Source organism: Geotrypetes seraphini, chromosome 2 (genome assembly GCF_902459505.1).
Source record: "Geotrypetes seraphini chromosome 2, aGeoSer1.1, whole genome shotgun sequence".
Taxonomy (NCBI): Eukaryota; Metazoa; Chordata; class Amphibia; order Gymnophiona; family Dermophiidae; genus Geotrypetes; species Geotrypetes seraphini.
In genome coordinates, this window is record NC_047085.1 from 186,029,923 (window position 1) to 186,055,003 (window position 25,081).

The 25,081-nt window shown below is 41.0% G+C and overlaps 1 long non-coding RNA gene across 1 annotated transcript in view; it reads left to right on the top strand.

The window, feature by feature from the left end:
- LOC117355645 overlaps nucleotides 1-11,449 on the top strand; it is a 35,901-nt gene extending 24,452 nt beyond the window's left edge. Inside the window, exons 2-3 of the long non-coding RNA XR_004538420.1 lie at nucleotides 2,668-2,790; nucleotides 10,540-11,449. This is a non-coding gene — a long non-coding RNA (uncharacterized LOC117355645). The remainder of the gene's footprint in view (nucleotides 1-2,667; nucleotides 2,791-10,539) is intronic.
- Nucleotides 11,450-25,081: the final 13,632 nt, after the last annotated feature.

The window sequence follows — 25,081 nt, forward strand, 5'->3', positions numbered from 1 at the left end:
CACTTTACAAATTAACAAAAAATAAAACAAATAATGAGAATTAAGAAAATACTATTTTATTGGACTAATCCATTTTTCAATTAGCTTTCAGAGGCCAAATCTTTCTTCAGAACAGTAAAGTATACTGCTGTTATGGTATCCTGTCCTGAGGAAATGGATTTAGTCCAAAAAAATGCCTTATTTCCATTTCCTATTTATAAACTTTTATCAATACAGTTACAATACTACTTGATTCTAAGTAAAGCAACAAAAAAATATTTCTACCTTTTGTCGTTTCTGCTTTAATCATCTTCTCTTTGCTCTCTTCTTTCTAGACAGCATTTGTCCTCTTTCCCTTCCATGCAACATCTGCCCTCTCTTTGTCCCTTCCACCCAGCTTCTGCCCTCTCTCTCTACCACTTCCATCTACTTTCCACCCTTTCTCTCTTCCATATGGCATCTTCCCTCTTTCTATTTTCCTCCAATAAACTGTATATCTGGGGTCCCTTCTCTCCTTTGCACATGATTCATTTCAGCTTCACCCCCTCTCCATTTTTCTGTCTCCACCCCCTCCCCTATGCTTCGGCATCTCTCTCTTTCTCTTCTCCTTTTCTTCCTTCCTTCCCACTCCACACCATGGTGTGGTATCTCTATCTCCTTCCCTTCCCTCATGCCATGGCATCTCTTCCTCCCCCTCCATGGTCTGGTATCTCCTTTCATTTTTTTCCTTTCCCTCCCTCCCATGGACTTGGCATCTCTGGTTCCTCTCCCTTGTCTTCCTTCTCCCTCCTTCCCTCTCTCTCCCCAATTGGGTGCTGCAGCAGCAGCATTTCTATCCCCCCTTCCCTCTGCAGCAGCAGCATTTCTTCTCCTTGCCTTTGCAGCATTTCTACCCTCCCCCCTTTCCTTTGCAGCAGCAGCAGCAGCATGTCTCCCCCCTTGCCATTGCAGCATTTCTACCCTCCCCCTTCCCTGTGCAATATTTCTACCCTCCCCCTTCCCTGTGCAGCAGCAGCATGTCTCCCCCCTTGCCTGTGCAGTATTTCTACCCTCCCCCCTTCCCTGTGCAGCATTTTTACCCTCCCCCCTTGCCTGTGCAGTATTTCTACCCTCCCCCCTTCCCTGTGCAGCATTTTTACCCTCCCCCCTTCCCTGCCCAGCATGTCTGGCCGGCTCCGCTGCTGAAAGCTGCGGGCGTTCGCTCCTCGCGTGATCTGTGGCTGTGTTGGAAGCCTTCTCTCTGATGTTGTGACAATATGAAAAAAGAAAAAATAGCTTATTTTAAAATACCGTCATCTTGTGTTCACTTTGCATAGGAATGTTCTGACCTCTGCTGTTTTAAAACAATTCTGAACCCAAATAAGCTTGACAGTCACTTATCTGAATATTTCCAGCGTAGATGCAAGAACTACCCATAGCAGAGCATAGTTCTTTTAATATATCATTGTTCTCCTAATTGAACAAATATACACAATTTTCTATTGAAAAAGGACTATTCTTATATTATACAAACATAAAATGTATTATTTATATATGAGGGTCAATCCAAAAGTAAAGGCAAAATACATTTAATGGCTTTAATAGAAGTAACTGCGAGCAATTGAAGATATTGCTTTTCCACATAGTCCCCGTACAAGATGACGCATTTGTTGTATCATTCATTTAGCTTCTGCATTCCTGCAGAGAAGTTTTGGGGCTGCTCCTGAAGCCAAGCGAGCAGTGTTTCCTTTACTCCATCGTCAGAGATAAATCTGCGACCTTGCAGTGTCTGCTTCAGTGGACCAAAGATGTGCCACTAGCTCTGTTCCAGTTATTGTGTTAATTTAACAATTACCTTTAATTTTTTATTCACCTTCGTATATTATGGCTGTTAATTAAGAGTTATATGATGAAACTCTCTTTTGAACTCAGCTCATATTTATTATAGTAAAGGAACAATTTTTTTAGTTAAGGTGAACTTTCACAATCAAAGAAAAATGGTCATCTATGGACATGCAATATAAGGAAGACAGTCAAGGGAAGTTCCCTCCATTTACAGTTTTCACGGAGTTCATCAGAAAACTGGTGAAAAGAAGAACTGATCCTAGTCTCCATAATGATGCACCTGAAGTAGGGAAAGCAGGTCACTTCCATAAGAAACCAGTTAAAAATTATGGCAGCCCTGCCAGGAAGTCCATAGCTCTGCACAGAGCAGACGTATTACCCACAGCAACCCAACCAATTGACCGTCATCCTATTATACAGAAAGTGGAGGATCCAGAGCGACATTGACAAATACATAAAAAGTGTGACATAGTGGTTAGAGCTACAGCCTCAGCACCCTGAGGTTGTGGGTTCAAATCCCTCACTGCTCCTTGTGACCCTGGGCAAGTCACTTAATTTCCCACTGCCCTAAATATATTAGTTAGATTGTGAACCCACTGGGACAGATAGGGAAAATGCTTGAAGTACCTGTATGTAACCACTTTGAGTATGGTTGTATAACTACAAAAAGGCGTTATACAAGTATCAATTCCTTTCCCTCTCCAGAAGTGTCAAGGGTTCAGGGAGAAACCTTTAAAAGAACCACAGAGAAAATACAGGATTGGCTATAAATATTGCTCTTCATCCAAGCACATGGCCAAGAACTGTAAAACAACCATTAAATGTACAGTATGTGACAGTGACCAATGCCTTACATTTTGACAGATGCATGCTGACCTCTCCGAGAATCCCAGATGCAGAGTCAAGCCACAGTGGGGAGAAGAAGATGGAACAAATGTCACTACAGGCTGCACATACCACTTATGGCATAAGTGGTTTTATATTCAGGTACTCAAGCATTTTTGCCCATCCATCCCGGTGGGGTGGGCTTACATTCTATCTAATGTACCTGGGGCAATGGGGGATGTACACTGAGGGGTGGCATCTTGGCCCTCCCGCCTAGGGCCCACTGAGTCTCAGCTGTACAACTGCATGGAAGTATCACCAGATGCTATAATGAGGCTATAACAGTGAGCAGAAACTTAACTTCTAATCACAGCTAATGAGGTGAACTTAGGATTCCCCTTTCAAAGAGTATAAATGCCTTCAGACTTAGAAGACAAGGAGGAAATTCTGACCTGTAACCTGCTGGTATGTCAGATGGGAACTATATAAATATTGTGTTTGCTCCTAAAATCCAATACATTTATTAAAGTTATCATTTGCCAACAATTACATCATTGTCTTGATTCATGTATGCAATGTATACCGCTCAGCATTTTAAAAGGCATTAGAAATTTTATTGGATTTCTTATTCTGACAGGAGTCATCTTGCTGAATTACGTACATTCTGGCAAATAGATTCGATGGCTCTTGTGGAAATCCAGAATGCGGGAAAAATGCCCTATAAATCAGTCCCCAAATGTTCACTTTGCCCCTTTGCTTTTCACCACATCTCTAGCTATGCTAAGTTCTCTAGTCTCTCTCTGAATAGGATAGTGCACTATGTCACGATCCATCATCCCCATCTCATCAACTAAAGCACTATACTGCTCCTTCAAATTGCCTTGGACTGCATCCACAATCAGAATGAATCAGCAATCCATTCTCACCTTCTGAGCGCCCAGATTATTACGTCATCACGTCAAGCTCCTTCTCTAGCAGTATTCAAATCCAAACTGAAGGCCCATTTTTTCGAGACTCCTTTCAACTACTAATTCCCACTCACCATAAAATTACCTATCCATCCTATCATTTTCTCTGCAAGAAACTCCCCATCCCCTATAAGTCCTGTCTGCCCAAATTAGATTGTAAGCTCTTCTGAGCAGGGTCCATCTATTGCTTGTTAAATGTACTCACCTGGGGCTTTGATTACCCTACCTAAATAATTCTAATTTAAAGGACTTCAAGTACATGCCTGTACCTTAGGCTTGCCACTTCTCAGCCCCTACAACTTTCTGTTTTTGAGGAGCAGATATGTGCTCAAGGCAAGGTCCAGCCTGGCTAAGTCTTCCTTAATGACCAGACTGCTACACCAGCCCCATAATTATGCCCCCCCTCCCCCCCAAATGTATATGTTTAGTACAGGGATGTCAAAGTCCCTTCTCGAGGGCCGCAATCCAGTCGGGTTTTCAGGATTTCCTCAATGAATATGCATGAGCTCAATTAGTATACAATGAAAGCAGTGCATGCAACTAGATCTCATGCATATTCATTGGGGAAATCCTGAAATTCCGACAGGATTGCAGCCCTCGAGGAGGGACTTTGACACCCCTGGTCTAGTGGTAAGGCTGGGCTATACAACATAAGCTTCAACACAAAAAGTACAAGCTTGTACAATTTTAAATTAGATATTTAACAGTTACCAAACAAGTTCAGTATTTCAGCTTAGAATAACTCACTCTTTATTCCAGGTGTCCTATAATTGACCAAACTAGTAAAAGGTTAGGAGGAAGCCATTTTCTCTACCGCCATGAACAGTTAATATTGTTAGAATGATTAGCTAGGGGACCCATCCTTTTTTTTTTTATGCTGATGATAAAATGAAAATGTACAGAATACTAAAATCTTCACTCCTAAGTGAACACTTACCTATGTAGATGCCAGAAGAATACCTAATTGGTATTTTACTAGTATACGCTTAAATAGCATAATGTGTGGCACTGACATTTAGGTGGGAAACTTAGAGAATGCAGCTAGTTGCCTACGTGTCTGCTACATTCATGCTAGCTCTATAGCAGGTGTAAATAGGGCTAGGCAATTGTAGATATGCCTAGGATTGCCAGATTTCCCAGTCGGAAAATCTGGACCCCCCCCCCTAGACCCACCCTCAGGCCCGCCCAGTTCCACCCATCATCGCCCTGTAATGTCCTAATCCCACCCCCAGTCCCGTCCTAGCCCTGCCCCAGCCCCCCTCCCCCCCCACCCACTGCCTGCTCTTGTCGGGCACGGAGGAAATCTGTACTTACGCGGATTTTCTGCCTGCCAGATGCGATTTGAGGAGGCTTTTCAAAACCCGGACAAAGTGCCAGGCTTTGAAAAGCCATCCGGACCTCCGGACATGTCCTCTAAATGAGGACATGTTTGGGGAAATCTGGACATCTGATAACCCTAGATATGTCAATATTGGAATTGTGCTAGTTTTCTATTAACATATTAAGTGTCCACTCTCACCCCTTATTATTGGGCCATCTAAACAATTGTGTTCTGTGGAAGAACTGCCCCCTTAGGCCTTTTACATCATTGAATTGAACTCTGACCTATGCTTTTGTTTCAATTTTCCATGGCTTATAGTCTTAGTTCTTTCACCTACATGAATTCTCACTTTGGCCTCGATATACAAAAGGGTTCCTTGCAAGCAATACTGGCTCATGAGGAGGGGTTTTAGGTGCCTGAGCCAATCAGGGCCTTAGGCTCCTTCCAGCAATGCATTTGAAGGGGCCTAAGGCTCAGGCACCTAAGGCCCTCCTCATGGGAGGCAGGCACAGTTCCTCCATCCTTATAGCAGTGATTCTCTGCCCAAATAGCATGCACATAATTTGTATGCTATTGTGCCGAGCATCGCCAGTAAAAGAAAAATCGCTCCCACCATGGTATTTTTTTTTACCACGGTGTCTGAGCTTTGTGCATTTGGGTGTTGATGTCCACGTGCAAGTTGTTCAGAAAAATGTATGTGCATGCTGTATATTGGGCATACGGTAACAGACATAAAAAGCATATTAGTGTGAATCTGGAACTTTGTGAGCTGTAGTGTCAATCATCAGGGCTGATAGCAAGAGCACTCATGGAAGGCACTGGGCCAATTTAAGAGTAGGTACTGTTTATATCTTATGTCAAGTTGTGAATGCCTACATCTGCCAACAAGTTGAAAAAAGTTAGACATAGAGTAAAAGAAGAAAAAAAAAATCAATGCTGGTGATTAAAAAGAATTGAAGAAAGGAAACTTATCTCATGAGTGTACAAGTTGAAGGTTTTCTTTAGTTCTAAAAAAAATTGTTATAAAAAGCTGGTTGCATTTAACTCTGCTGAACAGCTGCTGTTCTCAGAGGCCTTGATAATGAAAATTTCCAGTAACTGAAAAGAAAATTTGACTATTTGTCTGAAAACAGCATAACCATTGCAAAAATGCAGGCTAGTCCAACAACTGCTATTCTTTCTCTCAGTACAGACTTGTAAATAAGCTGTGGTAAAATGTTTCATTATATTCAGGCTTAATGGACCACTGGAGTTATTAACTCCCTTGATAAAATAAATCACATAGCTTTAGATTAACATTTCAAACTGCATTATTTTTCTTTCTGGACTACTGGGTGGCTAATACGCCAACCAATACTCCATATAGCATTTACAAAGTAGCCATTGTAAAGGTTTATTGTGTAGGTGCATAGACCAGCCCCTCCCCATCCCCAAAACATTACACCTCTCAGTTAAGTATACCACCCCCACTCTCTCAAAGATGTCACTCACCTTCTTAGGCAAGAAAAATATCCTCCACCCTAAAGGCTTATATTCCAATTACCATTGGTATAAATACCTGCTTATACCCATTCCATCTCCCAAAGACATCACTTAGCTCTTAGTCAAGCTCCCCCAACCTAGGGTTACCATATGGCTCCAGAAAAAGGAGTATGGATTGAGACATCCGGGTTTTACTTCCATTGAAAGCAATGGAATTAAAACCCAGATGTCTCATCAGGCCTCCTTACTTCCATTGCTTTCAGTGGAAATAAAACCCGGATGTCCCAATCCATCCTCTTTTTTCTAGAACCATATGAAAACCCTACCCCCAAATGCATCATTTACCTGCCATTCAACCCCCCTCCCCCTTCTCTACCCCTGAAATGATCTCTTACCCCCAAGCCACCTATTTTCCAAAGGCATCACTCAACCCCCACCCCAACTCCCTTACTCTCCTGCCTGCTACAGTGCTAACTACTGGGTCCAAAATAGTTCCTAATAGCAGTGTTGTAGTACTACCACTAGAGGTCAAGCTGCCAAATAAAGGGCATGATTCACTAAAGTCAGCGATCGTCGATAACAGGTTTAGCGATGATCGCTGCTAATCAACCCAATTCTTTAAATGATCCACCACGTGTTTTGCCCCTTTATTGCCCATTTTCTGATCCCATCCGGCCATGCAAATTAGTAAAATCCCATGCAAAATAGCCAAGCGATTGATTCACTTACATTGCTGTAGATTCATATACATTGCTGTAGACCTATCGGTAACTGTGTTATCGATAGGTCTGCCGGGGGTTTTTTTTTTCATTTTTTTTAATGGCACAAATATTTTGCATGTATTACACACACAAAATATCTGTCCCATATAAAAAAATGTAAAAACCCACCCCCGCCAGCCCTCCCCCAATGATCCCTGACAAACGTGTGCCCCCCTGACAAATGCGTGCCCTTCAACAAATGCAGTGACCCACAAATGGCAGGAAGGATGCCCACTCCCTCCTGCCATGAAGAACTTACCCTTCTCCCCCCCTGAAAAAAACCAGCAGGAGGGATGCCTACTCCCTCCTGCCACCAGAAGCCTCCCTCTCCATCCCGCCCCCGTGCCCTGTAACTCATACCTTAAAATTGGGAGCAGGAGGTACTCAAAACATCACCTGTTCCTCCTTTCTTCCGACAACTCTGGGCCTTAGGCTCCTCCCCGGTGCATCATGACACCTTGGGTTCCTCCCTTGAGAGGGGCTTGAGGCATCTGAGCCAATCAGGGACTTCCTTAGGAAGGAGCCTAAGGAAGTCCCTGATTGGCCAAAAAAAAAATGTTCTCTCAAAATTGGCATGATTTTGCTTAGAATAATAAAGCTTGTGATTTCAGTGCAACTTTATTTGATTTGCATACTTTGTATTTCTTTATTATATAGTCCACATTACCTTATATAGTAAAATAATATACTATATTGCTGTTTAATGCATGTCAGGTGTCAAATATTGTGTGATATTCCCTTAACATAGGTTACTAACTACCCACTCATAATATTCCTGTATTTGCATTTTTTGAAAGAAAATCTCATTGTTAGTTTTCTTGCTCTTGATAATTTTCCCCACTATAAAGGCTGCAATGAAGCAACAGGTTGGTGTTAAGACCTGAGGATGATTACAAATTCAGGATGACTGAATACTGAAATCAGTCTTATGGGATACAAAATATGTCAGTGTGCAAATATTTCATCTTACGTGTGCTAAACTAAACCTTAAGCTTATATACCACATCTCCTCTATAGAGATAGAGCTCGGCACGGTTTACAGGAGTTTTAAAGAAAGGAAAATATAATAAGAATTAGTGATTATATAGAGAGCAGCGGAATTTATATTTTTGAAAATAGCCATGTTTTCAGATGTTTTCAAAATAATTGGAAAGAGCCCAAGTTACGCAGCTGGACAGGAAAATTATTCCAAAGCTAAGTGATTTAAAAGTAAAGAGATTTCCCTAATTTTCCAATATAGATAATGCCTTTTAACGAGGGGAAAGATAATCTAAGCTTTTGCATAGATCTGGTAATATCAGGTCTCGCAGAATTCCAAGATAGAGGAATTAAAGGAGGAAGAATGCCATGCAAGATCTTAAATGTTAGGCAGGCACATTTAAAGTAAACCCTAGAGATTACTGGGAGCCAGTGAGCATACTATGAGCATAGTTTAAATATTAAAGAACTTCGGTGGATGTATAATCTCAACACTATGTATCCTTATGGATTGAACCTATCCACTGATTGGTTAACAGCGAGCATATGATTACCTCTTCAGGACAGTCTGGTTTTAGTTGTTAAAGATCAATTTCGGTTGATTTCATAGGTTAAAGTTGGGTCATGTGACCGGGGTTTTTTCAGTTTATTAGCCCCTTCAAACCGTAATGGCTACACTTCCGGCTCTTTAACTATGGATCTAGCGTTTAGCTAGGAAAAGATTCTGCTCTGGTATGCTTAATAGTTTTTACTATAATTTGTTTTCTAAATGACTGGGTCTTTTCTACTTTAAAAGCTCTTTTTTAATGTATCCGATGTCGTTGTTTTTTTCAGCGTTCTCCTTCCCCGACCCTGATGAAAGTGTGAAACGCGTCGGTGGGGATCGAGCTAGACCCAGAGCTAGACTAAAGCTAAGTGACTGTTATTATCACCACTTTTGCTAAAAATGATAACATACTAGGCATAAGTATCTCAGAGTTATAAATTATTGAATATACTAAAGTAAAAAAGGAAAAGAAAAGTACAAAAATAATGAAAACTATACACGCTATAAAGTTCCTATGAGGACAGCTACCATACTCTATCATTGTGTGGCAAACTGAGGAACCAGTGATTAGTTTTCTACATATCTTTATTTGGTGGCTAATTCACTTTATTGATTAGTTGAGTCTATAATGACACCCAAAACTTTACTTGAGAATTCAATCTGCAGTGAAGATCCAGAAGGCATTTAAATGGACGAAGGTAGTTGATCTAATTTTGGGCCAAGCCAAAGTAGTTTTCTTTTGGACTCATTCAGCTTCATTTGCACAGTGAGGGCCAAGATTGAAGTTTCATTATGCATGCTATTATATTCTCAGTGAGGTTTGTGAGATTCAAATCTATCTCAAGAAGGACAAAGATGTCATCTGCATAGGCATATAATATTTCAAAGGGAGATAGATGCAAAAGTTTTAAAGTAGACATATAGATGTTGAAAAGAATAGGTACTACAAAAGTAAACCAAAACAAAACACAACACATTGTGCTATACAGAGTTAAACAGAGATTTAGTGACTAATGAAAAGACTATGTGAAGATGAAAACTAGTAATTCCAGACAAATAGAGAAGATTTGATTTTGTCAGATGTGAAGGTTTGAGTGAAATGAGTACAGCATAAACTAGTGCTTGTCCAAGGACTGAGCACTAGGGAGTCACAAATCACCAGATGGCCTATCCGCAAAGCAAGGCTTATTTGAAGAATTATAAAAGCCTTCCTTACACTTTAGTGCAATTATGTTTAAGTGTTTTTCAAGGAAGACATTTGTACTTTGATTTTGCAACCTCACTGGGTACCATTGGGAACAATTTTGTTACCTTTGCTATTTTCCTTTCCTTCTTTATAGAGTTGAAATCTTTTCTACATTTCGGTCTTTGCTATAGCCATTAGCACCAATCTCTCCACTGAGGGTTATCTAACTTGGTTTTTGATGTATTTTGAAGCCTTATATCAATTCAGCAAAGAGAAAATAAAACCTGTTGTGCACTAATGGTGTGAAAACTCAATATTTTAGCATGCACTCACCAGAAAAATATGGATAAAACATTACTGGACAGAGAATTGTAGGGCACCATGAATGGTGGTGCCCAAATGCAATGTATTTTCAAAATGAGGCCTACCAGTCGATTGTAAGTATTTTAGAATAATACTGAGATCAGAAAAGTTTGTGAAGGACAAACTGAGTGTGGCTAATGAAAAGCTCTGTCTCTAGCAGTATTCAAATCTAGGCTAAAAGCCCACTTTTTCGAGGCTGCTTTAAACTCCTAACTCCATTCCAAAGTACTCATGCCTGTTTTATCATTCCCTCAGTGAGAACTTCCCTAACCATTATTTGTCCTGTTTGTCTGTTTAATTTGCAGCATTGCGTACATCTAGTAGTACTACAGAAATGATAAGCGACCCTGATGCAGTACTATTGAAACCCGTTGAAGAGTTGGGAAACATAGGGACAGAATAACATCGTCTATAGGGCTGGATCAAGGAACTGTGGCACCCTAAAACAACTTTTGCATTGGTGCCTCCTCTCACTGCCTGCAATCTAGTTCTCTCTCTCTCCTCCACCTGTGATTCCTCCACTTCCTCCCCCCAGTGATTCAATATTTTCCCCCATCTCTCTCAAGCCCCTTTCTCTGCGGATAATAAAGCATACCAAAATCCTGGACCATCATCTCCCTCTCTCTTTCTTACATTCTCTGCCCATGGTCCAGCATCTTCTCTCTCTCTTTCTCAAGCCCCCTGGTCTTTCTTCATGCTCCAGAAGTGGCAGCAATCTGCACACAATGCCTGAGGATGCCTGGAGCCTTCCCTATGCTGTATCCTGACCTACCAGAAAAAGGAAATTACATCAGAAGGAGGGGGATGTATGAGAGGAGTGATAGATTATGAGTGGAAGAGATATTAGCTTGGGTTGTGGTGCCTTTTATCACAGGCATCCTGGCCTATAGGCTTATGATAAGGTGGGGTTTTCTTTTTTTCTTATTAATTTTCAGTTATAGATTTAAACAATTACAATAAAAAAAACCACACATTCTTGATATGAGAAATAAGAATATATTGCAGAGTAAACCTATAATAAATCAGAAAATAGCTTAGTCCACAATAATTTGGAACCAAGGAGGAAATGAATTAACACTAAACTATGGTATCTTTCTGAGGATTCTTTGCATGTTTATTTTATTATATGTCTATTTTATTATGTATTTGTTTTATCATGTATCTATTTTAAATACTATGGGGCTCATAATCAAAAACAAAAAAACACATCCAAAAAGGGGCCTAAATCGGCACTTAGACGATTAAAAGCCAGGTCATCCAAATACCGATAATCAAAGCTGGTTTTAGACATATCTAAAACCAGCTAAGGCCTTTCCCCTGCCTCTAAATGCCTAGAGAGAAAAGAGGTGTTTTTAGATAAGGGGAAAGGGCGGGAGGTGGGCGGGAGGTAGGCCAACCTAGACCTAGTCATACAGCAAGTATAATCAAAACCTTGAACAGGTTACCTAGTCGGAACTTATGCGTTTTGTCTTAGACCAAGTCAAAACAGTTCCGGAAAGGGGCTGCTGAGCTGATCGCGGCTACCGTGATCAGCTCAGCAGCCCTGGTATTCTGCCCACCCCCCACTGTAATGATCGTGGCAGGAAAAATGCCTCATCTTCCCTGCCGTGATAGCGATCCTCGAACTGCTGCGAACTGAGGCACTTCAGGGTGAGGATCGTGGCAGGAGAGATGCCTCATCTCCCTGCCGCGATCCTCACCCTGAAGTATCGCGGTTCGTGGCACTTTGGGGGATCGCTATCAAGGCAGGAGAGTTAGGCAATCTCTCCTGCCGCGATCCACCCCCCAAACCAATATGGGCAGGAAGGAGCCCGACCCCTCCTGCTCATAATTCACCCCCCCCATGTCTGCCCCGCCGACCCCCCTCATCGGCCCCCCAAACCTGCGACCCTGCGACACACCCCTCCCTTACTTACTCCCTCCTAAGTCTGTCTGCCCGGGAAGGCTTGCATCGCCCGAATGGTGGGCCTTAGGGCCTGATTGGGCCAGGCGCCTAAGTCCCCACCCACAGGAGGGGCTATAGGTGCCTGGGCCAACCGGAATTGGCCCAGTTGCCTTAGGCCCCTCCTGTGGGCAGAGCCTTAGTCACATGATCTGGGTTGGGTGGGTGAATGGGGAAGCTGGATCGCTGCGGGGGCAGGGTGGGGCGATGTGAGCAGGGGGATGATGGATCGCAGGGGGATGCCATATTGCGGGAGGGGGGCCCACACCAAAGGGCCACACTGAAAGGGCCACACCAAAGGGTCATTTCTGATGCCCTTTGTGTGGACCAAGTAGGACCAAGGTAAAACCTCTGCCCAACTTCACCCATAAGTAGCAACAGTCCAAAAAGCTGTTTAATTGAGGACCGATGTATCAGAGGAAATAATTATTCAAATATCCACCTTCGAGTTTCAAGGCCCCAAAATTTGGAACTGCCTCCTGACCTGCTTACATCAGACCTCCTCCTATCTTCAATTTAGGAAGGTGCTAAAAATGCATCTGTTTTCATTATATTCTTGCTATGATTCATAATGTCTATGTTGCTAACCTTATGAATCTTATGTAAGCCACAATGATTCCCATTTGGGGCCTAAGACTACTGGGCCTATTTCAGTAGGCCCAAGCGCCTCAGGCCCCATCTGTGGGCGTGGTTTGAGCCACCTGGGCCAATCAGGCCCTAAGACCAGCCATTCAATTGATGGCTGGCCTGCCGGATGGACGGGCTTGGTACCCGTCCGGCCAATGAATTTAAGGTACAGGGAGTGGGATTGGGGTGGGGGAGTTTGAGGGGTCAGCGGAATCTCAAGGGTCGGCGGGAGGGGGGCCTATCGGGGGTTCAGGGGGGAATTCATGGGAGGGGGGTGCGTCGAGAGCGTTTAGAGGTAGGAGAAAGGCCTAAGCTGGTTTTAGATATGTCTAAAACCAGCTTTGATTATGGGTACTTGGACGATCAGGCTTTTTGATCAACCAAGTACCCATTTAGGCCACTTTTAGATGTTGTTTTTTTTTTTTTTTATTATGAGCCCCATACTGTATATATAAAAAAGGAATATCAGCCATTTTACAGCTGTGGCAAATGTGGCCACTGCTTTGCTCAGGACATGTAACATTAGGGTGGTCCATGGTAGTATGCAAAAAAAAAATCAACCTTGTCCACTTGATATGGCTTATTCATGTGTCAAATTTCATCTTGATTAGACAATATTTAGAGGTCACCCCAGCAGGCACTGTTTGCTTGTATGTTGTGTAAGCAGATGACTGTGCATAATTAGTTTGTATGGTGTCATCTAGCTTGCAATCTGCACCCAAAAACTGGCTCCTTGGGAAGTCAGTCTGTCAGCTGTCAACTGTTAGGCTGCCATGTGGACTAGATGTTCTTCGACTGATCAGTTTTCATCCGGTAACCTTTACTAGAAACTTTTACCAGTAACCTTTACCGGAAAACTATAAGTTGGCGATGGAGGTAAGAGATCGAACCAAGATACTGACACAATGCATAGACTTTTGCAAACAAGGCACTCAAAGCCATTTACAGACATCTTTGGTTTCCGTACAAGCACCTAGCAGCACTTGCTTTTTATAGTGACAGAATTACACAAGAAACAAAGCTATGAATGGTGTAAAATTTGCCAGACATTCCACAACATCTCATGCGTACAGATGAAACAGGACCTATGACCTTTGAAAGTCTTGCAACACAGAGAACACAGTCATTTTTTGATCTCTTGATTGAAGGAGGATCAACAAAAGTGAAAATATTCCTGAAGAAACATCCCACAGAATGGACTGACGATCCAGTTTTCAATGAACTTTGGAATCGGGCATCCAAACAGATTGTTGTTAATGATGCAGCAGAAATAGGGATAAGCTTCATTGAAAAATGCAACTATACATTGACAAAAGATGAAGAGCAGAAGCAATTTGTTCTGTGGCTAGTGGCCAGCCACCATAAGAGGTTTCCTTCTGCATCAAAGGCAGCTCTTATGTTATAGACCACTGGTTCCCAACCTTGTCCTGGAGGACCACCAGGCCAATCGGGTTTTCAGGCTATCCCTAATGAATATGCATGAGAGAGATTTGCATATAATGGAACTGAGAGGCATGCAAATCTGCTCCATGCATATTCATTAGGGCTATCCTGAAAACCTGATTGGCCTGGTGGTCCTCCAGGACAGGGTTGGGAACCACTGTTATAGATCATTGATTAATTTGTTGAGTGCACAAGAATTAAAATATACTTAGTTGTAGTTAACCCCCCCCCCCAAAAAAAAAAACAAGCGAGGTGGGGTGACCCCTAAACTTTGTTTTAAGTAAAATTTTGTGTGTTTTTCATTTTCAAATAAATGAATATATTTAGCTTTGTGGAAACGAAATGTGTTAATTTTTTGGACCACCTTAATGCAACATGTTATACCATAGCTGGATTAGGCCATCTTTACATTTTCCGAGAATAGGGTGTGCCTTTCTATAAGTCCTGCAAGAAGTGATAACAAGTTCAGCATAGCTGGGGAAAATTAGAAAAATGTACAATCCTCTCAACAATTCTGAGACACTGACATCTTAATGTCTGACTAGGCTCAAACATACAAAAGGAATGACGTGTCTGGACAGAAGTGAAAATCAAGAAGATTTATCTATCAAACTAATGTCTCTTGTAGAAAAAAAAAAAAGAAAATTCAATTCTATTCAGCATATTAAACTGTTGAAAAGTGTGCAGGCTTGACAAAGACACTGTACAGCCTTCATGTTGCTGAGATAATTTTGATGGGGTGGAGGGGGTTGAAAAGCTATCATGTTACATAGGGAGACTGAAGATGCATTGTGTTTTAGTCATGACTACCCTTGATTTGCCTAATAATGAAGAATACAGCATTCTGTGCTTATGACAAACAGCACAGCCAAGTCTATTCCAGTTCTATTGCTCTGCTTCAGAAACACTGACGTTTTCTTAAACAGTCATAATTTACCATTTTAAGTTAACATAACAAGTGCCTTGGTGTGCATGTGCCAGCTACCAAAACAAAAGCCCTTTCAGAGTGGTTCAGAAAACCTCGTGCTCAGTGAGATCACCACAGCTCAAGGCAGAAAGACTGCTGGCCTGTGACACGCTGGGGTCGTGACCAAGAGGTCAGATCACACTGAGTGCTACATACAGCAGTACCATGAAGGGAAAATAAGCAGTGGACAGAAAAATGTTTATGTTCACTCACAATTACACTAAAGTCTTTCACTAACTTTAAGACAGTGTGTCATAAACCTATGTGACACGTTGCATTTGCTATGTCATGCAGAAGGCTTACTTAATTAGACAGGTCATTGCTAATAAGGGAAAACATATGGCGGTTTCAATTGACCAAATGAGTTTTAAAGTTATCCTGTCAAAGTCTTGATTTGTTTTTGTTTTCTTTAGTATCTTATACCCTGACTATGTCACCAGGCTGTCTGTTGTTAATATCTACCCTTTTCTATTATTACGTTCTGTGTGGATATTCCAAATGGAAGCATCCTTGGAAACCCCTTCAATGCCTCAAGCAACTTCTGAATTATTCATTCTTCTCTTGGCTCTAAAGGGTGAAGTCCAGTAAGTTTTGGCCTGCAGGAAGCAACTAGCAGCTGAGTATTGGGTTTCCTAACATCTACTGTCATAGAAAGGGATATTCAGCCACTAACTAAAGGGCTTACAAATTCCCCCCAAAAAAAGTTATTTGCAGAGAGACCTGAATAAAAATATTCAAAATGGGTAGGAGACAGAGCACTCCTCTGCTTTCCATTAACAGGATCCTCCTGCCTCTGCTCCTGTTTCCAAGGACTTATCCAGGCATTTATATACTCAGTTTGAATATATTTATCCTAACTTAGTGTAAGTGTGTGGTTGGCCGGCCTGCCTTTTGCCTACAAAGCTTCAATTATTTCCTAAAGTAGAAAGTGTATTTTTACATATTAATTTACTCTCCCAGAAAGTAATGGAAGCCAGGTCATCCAGTGCTATTTCTTTTATTTAGTTCAATTCCATCCTAATCAAATCATTAAAAAACAAGGTGTCAGGGAAAAGTTAGCAACAAATCTAATTTTAGAGTCATTCTTTGCTGCTTGTAAAGAGACAATAACCAACTTACCATAGCACATATTGGTCTGAGATGATGATAAACAGGATGAAGGAAGTATGGATAGCAGAGCAGAAAAACTCTTTCAAATATATACAATATGTCTACACATGGTATTTCCAAACCTGTCTTGGAACACCCCCAGCCAGTTAAGTTTTCAGGATATCCACAAAGAATATGCATGAGAAAAAAGTAAATTAAATAGAGGCAGTGCAGGCAAATCTACTTCGTGAATATTAATTGTGGGTGTTCTAAAAACTTTATGGCTAGTGATCCACCGGGACAGTCTTGGGAACTACTGGTCTAGAAAAATGGTGAGACCAGACTCACAGCAAAGAAGGGGAAATGAAAACTAAACTATAATACAGGCTGTTCTCGTTATTTGCAGTAGTACGGTTCCTAAAAATATTTGCAAACCGCAAAATTGTGAATAACGAAATGTTGAGTCCATGGGAAAATAGAGGCTAGGTTCCAGCAGTACATACTGCGCCTCAACATCGCGGAAAGTGAACAGTGGATCCTATTGAGAAAATAGGGTTAGGTTACTTCATGGGACAGCACTGTAGATGCTTGTAATTCACTCTATGGACACTTGGAGGCCATATGTGGAAGTGATCGCTAGATGCAAAGTGAAAATGAAATACAGTGGTGCCTCACACAACGAACTTAATTCGTTCCAGGAGCAAGTTTGTTATGCGAAAAGTTCGTTATGTGAAACGCGTTTTCCCATAACAATACATGTTAAAAAAAAAATTCGTTCTGTAGCATAAAATATGCTAAGATGACATAAAAAAAGATAAATTTTTTGTTATTATTTTTATTTAGATACATCTAAAAACATAATTGTTTTTTAAAACAACACACATTTTTTAAATTTAAAGACAGACTAAGTAGAGTCTAATTTTACAGTGAGAGAGGGCAGAGTCTCAGCGGCAAAAACTGGGACTTAACTGTTCATTTTTTAAATGTTGTCCATTTCCTTGGGCAGATCATTCTGTCTATAATACTAGTTTATACTTATTACAAAATGGTCTTAATGGATAAGCTTTTTTTTTCCTGTTTCTTTCAATATGTAAACAGAATGCCAATGGTGAGAGAGAACAAAGCTGTTATTTTTCTAGCATCGGGGAAGCGGCGAGAGTAGCTCCGCCCCCCCCCAACGCATCAGCAGTAGGCGCCGGGCCCCTGCGAGACGACGGTCCGCCACTGCACAGGGAGCCAGGCGGAGAGAGGGCAGTTAAGCGCAGTGCCTGCGCGGAAGGATGCAGCTCGGGCGACTTCGTTGTGTGAAACGAAGTTCGTTGTAGGAAGCAAGACCTGAAGTTCGTTGTGCGCAGCGTTCGCTGTGCGAGGCGTTCGTTATGCGAGGCACCACTGTACAGGGAAAATACTTTTAAAACCAATAGGAGGAAAAAATGTTCTCTCAGAGAATAGTTAAGCTCCGGAACGCGCTGCCAGAGGTTGTAATAAGAGCGGAAAGCGTAGCGGGTTTTAAAAAAGGTTTGGACAATTTCCTGAAGTTAAAGTCCATAGTTTGTTATTGAGAAAGACATGGGGAAACCACTGCTTGTCCTGGTTCGGTAGCATGGAATGTTGCTACTCCTTGGGTTTTGGCCAGGTACTAGGGACTTGGATTGGCCACCATGAGAAGGGGCTACTGGGCGTGATGGACCATTGGTCTGACCAGTAAGGCTATTCTTATGTTATGTTCAAAGAAAGCAGGGGGGGGGGGGGGTTAGAGCAGATCTGCGAAGATGCAAACACAGTTGCATGAATGGGGAATATTGGTCACAATGGATGCAACTCCAGATACGCAAAATTGCACATTGGGAGTGTATGAATAACGAGAATGGACTGTATCTATTCCCAAGAAGATGAAAATCTCTTTGTAATAAAACTCCTGCATTTATATACAAATTATTAATTCCATACTCTCTAAATAGAGTTTTGAGATCCAATGAACAGAATTTATTGACTATTCCTTCGCTGAAGGTTATTAATACAAGACGGCAATTTATTTTCTCGGTTACCGCACCACAGACTTGGAATGTCCTTCCAATGTTTTTAAGGGAAGAACAGGAACTTGGAAAATTTAAAAGTAATTTAAAAACATTTCTTTTCAAGGATGCCTTTGAAAATTAATTTTAGTACCCCATAACCCTAATAAATTTTTATCTTATAATATTTTATTGTTATTTTTTTTACCTTCTGTATCTTTCCCTTTTTGTTTCTACTTTACTTTATTGATTTGTATTTCACTCCCCCTTTACCCAATGTTATGAGTATGTTAAGTTAAATTTCAATCCCTTGTCATTATTTAAATTCTGTTTTTTTTATTTTATTGTCTCCCATCAAATGTAATTTTTAAACTGTTCATCGCTTAGAAGTATGATTAAGCGATTAATCAAAAAAACTATTAAACTTGGAACTTGAAAATCTAATGCTTGTCCCCTGGTCCTCCCAATCAAATAACACTCAGAGTAACAGTTCTAAACTTACTCTTTGCTTCGTGTGTAGCATCTGGTGGAAATCCCTTTCAGAGAGAGAAAGAGATACTGGTTACTGCGGATGGACCATTTGGCCTTTATCTGCCATCATGTTTCTATGTTTCTAATAGAAGCAGGTAAAATTGGTAGCTTATTTTAGCAAATGTTCCTAATTTGGTTCCAGTTGTGGTAGGAGCCTCTTGAGAGGCATTGCTGACACATTTATCACCCATGGCATTGCATTTGAGATAGCACAAAGAGAAATCTCCTTTTAGAAACAGCAAATTAATAACAGGCTTGACCTTTTCTGTCGTACACCTTTGGAGACCTATAAATATAGAAAATGCTGGCAGATGTGAAAGAAGCCCCTCTCAGAACAAAGACCCAGCAGAGTGAAAAGGACAAAAGGAAACCAAAGGGCTCTGCTCTATAAGCCAAATCCCACCACACACAGCCAAAATAAAACTAATAAGAAACATTTTTCTAAAAAATTATTAAATTACTTCAGAGATATGAATCAAAATTCAACTTAACAGCTGTTTTCGTGACACTTGGTCAACTCAGTCTGAAAATATGAGTTGGCCTACTGTGTTGCTGCTGGTTCTATTCAATGTATGATCTTGATCGTTATCTAGATATCTTTCCATCACTAAGATCCTTTTATGTTTTTCCTTGCATTCTTGAAGTAAGCCATTGTTTTGACTACTACCTTGTCTGTTAGTACTTCGTTCTGTACAATATGTCATTTCAGTCAAAAAAGTATTTTCCTACCTCTTTTGATCTACACTCCCTTTCACTTCATACAATGACTTCTTGACTTTGAGATTTTCATTCCACAGAAAATGCTACCTTATAGCTCTTTATTGAAGCCTGCAACATATTTTAATGTTTGTATCATTTCTCCACTTTCCCTTCCTTCTTCTGGTTAATATTCAGCTGCCACAATCAGCCCTTCCCAGATATTCATTGAGACTTAGCTGACTGGGAATGGCTCCTGGCTGGTTAACTACTGTATGGCCAAGTAAACTCTGATATTCAGCAGAAGACAGCAGGCCCCGGGTGTCACATATGCTAGGTACACCACTGATCCTGATAATCTTATCCAGATAACTCAGGACAAGCTTTTGCTGTCCTCATTTATACAAATAACTGGATAACAAATTAACTATTGCCACTGTCCTGATAATTCCCTGAAGCACCTACACTGTGTCCCAGCACTGTCATTGAAAATCACTGGATAGACAATGTTAGTGACACTTTTCCAAATAGCAGGGCTGCTATCTGGAAGTGTATTCAATACTGGATCCGATAACTTTAATTTAAACTCCCCCCCACTTGCTTTTACTAAACTGTGATAGCGGTTATTAGCGCAGGGAGCCGCGCTGAATGCTCCAGGCTGCTCCCAACGCTCATAGGGACTCTATGGGTGTCGGGAGCAGCGTGGAGCATTCAGCGCGGCTCCCTGCACTAATAACTGCTATCACGGTTTAATAAAAAGAGGGGGAGGGGGTTAGGTTCGCGATGTATATAGACATAGTGCAAGCCATTGAGGATCTGATTCGAGTAATGGTATCTACATCTGCCGGTACGTCTAAAAATTGTGCCGGCCATGTGTCAATCACGTGTAGGCACTGTTAAGAGAATTACGGCTTACATCTAACATAGGTGCCAGTAATGTAGGACAGGGTTTTGCACGCCCATATTGCTGGCATCTATGTTTGACGAGAATCACATCTACAGAGGTGCCTAGCAGTGTCTATAGTCAATGCTGATTATGACCTAAGGCACCATTAGGTGCTTCTGTAGATGTGACTAAGGAATCCTTTTATTGTAGGCTCCTGTGGGCGCCAGCATTTTTTTTAATAACAACTTTTTAATTGGTTTTTAAACCAATTACCGCACCGATTAACACCAATTACAAAAATTAAGTTCAGTAGTAGGGCGCCTGCCACTGCTTAACTTATGGTGCCATCACTAGAATCAGGCCCTGACTGTTTTCGTGCCCTCCCCTGTTTTTGAATGGACTTATCAATGTGTCTTAGCAAGCAAAGAAATACAATTTGATTAGGGAGAACTTGCAAAAATTGTGTATATTGAGCAGGGTCCAATGTACAGCGTGTTTAATGTACAGTGCTGCATGCATCTGGCAGTGCTATAGAAATAATAAATAGTAGTATTAGCATATGAGTGATGTTTGTGTGTTACATGTTACCTGCAGATATTGGCTTGGGAAAATTATGCAAAAATCTATAATTACTATTTATGTGGATGCATTAAGGCCATGGTTCTGGAAATTGAAAGTGCACATTCCACCCCAACCCCATGAGCTTAGGCACGTGGAGAGTACAGAACAGGTCACCTGCAATGTATGACAGCCAGGTAACTGCTTATTTCAAGTCTCTGGCAGTGTTCAAGGCCCATTTAAAAGCCCACCTCTTTGACAGTGCTTTCAATTCCTAACTCCTCTCACTTGGGTTCTGCATCCCCTATCCTCTATGTCATGTCTGTCTGTCCAAGTTAGAGTATAAGCTCTTCCAAGCAGGGACCATATATAAATGTCAAAATGTACAGCGCAGCGTACACATTTCAGTGCTATTTAAGTGAGGAGGAGGAGGAGCTCTTTTAAGGTTGTAATAATGTATTTTTTGTGCAATTGTATTTTCACTGATTGTCAAGTTCTTTTTTTGTAAACCGCCTAGAACTGCTGATGATGGTGGTTTAAAAGAATAAAGTTATTATTATTACTAAATGCCTATGGTGCTCACTTTCAAAGCAGATGGATGTCTCGAAATGCCCTCCAAAAGTCTATCTGCCAAAAACATCCAAACCTTAATTATTGAAAGGCACAATTTGGATGTCCTGAACAGCAAGAGGGTGTGTTATGGCATGTTTAGGGCAGTCCAATTCAATAAATAGTATATATACTCAAAAACCTAAATAAAGGCCAACTGTAGAAAGAAAGGAACAGCTTGCTCACTCTTAGAGACGAAGACTATTTATCTCAAGTGCCCAAAGTCTACAACCAGAACATATCGTAGTTGTTCAACTTATAACTGGGCTATCATCGATGTTTGTCTTATTTTCTCTGTGAGCTGTGATTTAAATTATCTTATCTTATTTAACAGTGAACTATCATTTAAAAATATGACTTAATCACACAATATTGCTGCTACTGTTTGCTGAATGTTACTTAGCTTGGGTTAAGTATTATGCCCGGCTTTCATCCCGACGGAAGATCTCCGTTTCGCTCTACTTCAATTATGGAGAGCTTCTTCAGGACAGCAATCAGTTCGGTATTTGATTGTTAATCGCATGTCTCCTCATCGCATTTTGATATTTAGAAGGGCTAGGGAGGAGCCAAATTGTGAATATCCAACAGCAATCATTGATCAGGAAAAAATGTCCACATTAAAAAAAGAAGGGCATCTTAATTTAGACTTGTTTCATTCCCTTCCGGGGTATAAAAAGGTGCCCTGACTATCTGGCTACTGGTAGGATTAAGGTATGACCCTTTTTATCCCCCAGTGGTTATTATCCCTCTTCCTGTTCCCTGAAAGTAACACTAGAAAGGAAAACATCAAGTACTTTAGGCAAGGCTGAAGGGTAGCCAAAAACCTTATCCATACTCTCATCACCTCTCACCTAGACTACTGCAACCTGTTTCTCATAGGTCTTCCCCTGAGCCATCTCTCTCCCATTCAATCTGTTCAGAATTCTGTGGCACAGTTTATATTCCACCTCTATCATTAGATTCACATAACACCACTCCTCAAGGCGCTCCATTGGCTCTCTATCCACCTCCATATACAGTTCAAATCCTCTTGTTGACTTGCAAGTGTATTCACACTGCAGTTCCTCTGTATCTCTCTTTTCTCCTTTCCCCCTATACTGCCCCTCCCCCAAGAACTCCACTTGTCAGATAGTCCAGTAAGTTTCCAGTTTTTTTCATATCATAGAAAAAATAAATTATGAAAAATCCGATGGAGACTACGTTGTTTAACTTGTTTTTTTTTTTTTTTTTACCAAACTTTTCAAACCACCCTCGTAGCTTTCAAAAGCCCAATTTCTGCTTATCTAACCTTGATTTACAAGAAAAAATGGCTTTGGAAAACTGCTTTCATAATAAACTCGCTAGGCTTTGTTATTTTTCTGAAATTGTTTTTTTTTTTCTCTCTCTCTCTCGCTTTGTTCTTTATCTTCATCTGAGGATTCTGTAGGTGACAAAACAAAGCAGCAATAGCAGTAAATTGAATGAGACCCTTTGACCCTGGCCAGAATAGATATGGTATGACTGATAGCAAGGATACAACACAACTAGCAATGACCTAGAATAAAACATTCTTATAAAAAAGAAGAACTCAGGAAGCTGAAAGGTAAAAGAGCCATACCAGCATTACAGTGTTAATAGTAGAATGAAAATACTTCAGAGCGATGAAGCTCAGGAAACCGCAAAACAGCCTCCTTCAGTTGAAGTATATAGCAGTTCTCCTATTCATAAAAGGATTTACTGGGAGACTTGGAGTGGCTCAAAAATATGATTTTTGAGAGTGGAGAAGGATTTATCATATATACACATTTTGATGCATTGTGGGAGATCTATAAACCTGGAAAAACACTGAGATCAAGGGGGAGAGGGGATGAGACTAACAGCAATTAAGGAAATGGGAGTGTGATATCTGACTTCAAAACCGAAAATGTTCTGTATCGCTGGTGTACATCTGTGGAACAATCTGCCTGGACATCTGAGATTGTGCACAGAATGTGCCACTTTCAAGAAACTACTAAAGACACAACTGTTTGTTGATGCCTATATGTAAGATGTAGGAATGATTCCTATGTTGTTCTGAGCATATTGCAACTACAGCAGGGGTGTCAAAGTCCCTCCTCGAGGGCCGCAATCCAGTCGGGTTTTCAGGATGTCCCCAATGAATATGCATGAGATCTATTAGCATACAATGAAAGCAGTGCATGCAAAGAGATCTCATGCATATTCATTGGGGAAATCCTGAAAACCCAACTGGATTGCGGCCCTCGAGGAGGGACTTTGACACCCCTGCACTAAAGTATATGCATGCAGATAGTGAGTGTTGTTCATATGTATAATGACAATTCTCTCTGTTTGTGGACTTTATGGAATTTTATGGAAACTTTTATTGGAAACTTCTTTAGCAACTTGCACACTTCCCACAAGGCAGTGTGCCAATCCTTATTATTATTATTATTTTTAATATCATTTTTATTAAGGAGTGTCTTTGTGAAATCTGCGGCTTAGCAGGAGACCCAGTTTAAAATCCTCCATAGGACTTATATTACTAAAGAGAGGGGTGCCCGCATGGGTTTGTGGGGGGAGACCCTGTGTACCAAAGGCAGAGGGGCTACCGGGATGCTACTGCATTCCTTCTTGGAGTGCCCTGAACTCTCTTTATGGAACTCCTCCTTTACGCAGTGCCAAGCCTTATTCACGTACACATACCATTTTTATTTTCCTCCCACAGTTCTTTGATCTGCATATACGTATAATTAATTATTCCCAAGCAGTCCAGGGCTATTTTGCCAGTCCTGCACAGCTTCCATTCAGTTCTGTGAAAGAAATTGTGTCACTTTCTTCCCTTGCATCTTATGACCAAATGAACCAACTTAGGGGGGAAAAAACAAACAAACTACAAAGGATTACGTTAAATGCTGCTTTTAATGATCATTAGTGGTATTATAGGAATCAATTTATAAACTTAATGATGTATTACAATGTTGTATTAATAGACTGGTGTGATGGTTTTGATTGCTGCAGTCTGATGCAATTTTAGAACAGGGCACCTAGATTAAGCAAGCAGGAAGACACCTGTTTTAGTTCAATGTTATAAAGACCCATAGGCAAGGAAGTGGGGCTTGATATATGCTATCATTTTGTGGTTACAATCAAAGTGGTTTGCATATTATAAACAAGTGCAGATTTTGAACCTGGTGCAATGGAGGATTAAGTGACTTGGCCAGAATCACAAGGAACTGTAGTGGGAATTAAACACTGTTTTCTAAGATCGTAGGTTGTTTTATGGTGATGTTTGTTGTTGATGTGACTTGTATGTTAAATCTAATGCTATATTTTGTATGTGAGTGTGTAACTCGCCCTGGATAAGGGCGGGAGATAAATAAACAAAGAAACCATTAGGCTACTTCACCACTCCTGTACATATCCTGCAGCGACAGTATCTGCATTGAAGGTGTAAACCAGTGTCCAACAAACATTTTGCAGCCATGGCACATTAAACTTGGGGTCG